Here is a 1,241-nt window from a genome sequence, read left to right on the forward strand (position 1 = left end):
CTTTCATTTCAAATACCCTATGCCCCCACCTCCTTAAAGATATTCATAGGTGTAATTCCTCTCTGTAGAATGCTCTGTACAACTTGGCCTCCACACTCTCTAATCCCATTAACTACTAAAATCAGCTTGAGCTTTCAAGCACCGCTTCTTCAGAGAAGTCTTCAATGCAGTCCAAGTTTGAAACCAAAGCCTTTACTTGTAGAGTCTGTAATTACATAGGTATGTCTTTAACTATTTGGATTAATGCCTGTCTCTGTCACTTTCCATGACAGTCGGATGGAGCTTACCTTTTTTCTCGTATAACTACAAAACAGCATCTATCTCTATCCTAGGCATTCAATAAGAATGCAAATACTGGTGCATAAATTATTTAAAATTATCATTTCTAAGGTAGGCAGGAACTGAGTCCATAGCAACTGTGGGGTTTTTCTCTTTTTGTTTTTTAAGGTACATGCACTGTGCAACTATAGCCACTAGAGGTTGCCTAGCTTCTCTTTTTTATTCCTCTGTAATATATAATGACCTGTGAGGAGTCAGGAGACTTGAACCAGAAAAAAACTTTTATGCTTAACTGACTACAGTCATTTAATATAAATAAAATTGCAGTGATCCTCAAATATCAACAACCACATACGATTTACTATTGCCAAGAACATGTACATTAAGCAATGCTATTACTTAATATTTCTCTTTAAATAGAATGACATTTCAATTCAGATATATTTAAAAAGAAAACTTTGAATTGCTTGCCATAAAAAAAGAAACCTCCAAAATAAATGCACAATTATTCAAATTCAAACAGACACATAACCCTGTACCAATAAAAATAATCTAGAATACACTTGTGGAATGTTTACCACACACTGGGAAACAGTAAATCATTAAGTACTTACTAAAACTTAAAGCCAACCAGACATATGCACTTAAAACACTACTGTCATAATTTTATGACTATTAAAATTAAAAAATATATATGTTTTTAACCAATAAAATGTTTGGAGCACTTGGGAAAAAAAGAAAACTTTTAAGTTTTCATCACTAAGGTACAAACTTAAATTACTATTCATAATATTCAGCTAAAACATTAACTGTAAAAGCTTACTTTAATGCAAATCTCACTAAATCTTACTAAGTAGAAAGAACATTTTCCAACAATATTAATAATAAATTATAAGTAGAGATCAGCAATTATTAATAGTTCTTCGGTGCACTAACAGACTCCTAAGTGTGGGAGATTTCTA

Source organism: Trichechus manatus, unplaced genomic scaffold (assembly GCF_000243295.1).
Source record: "Trichechus manatus latirostris isolate Lorelei unplaced genomic scaffold, TriManLat1.0 scaffold00063, whole genome shotgun sequence".
Taxonomy (NCBI): domain Eukaryota; kingdom Metazoa; phylum Chordata; class Mammalia; order Sirenia; family Trichechidae; genus Trichechus; species Trichechus manatus.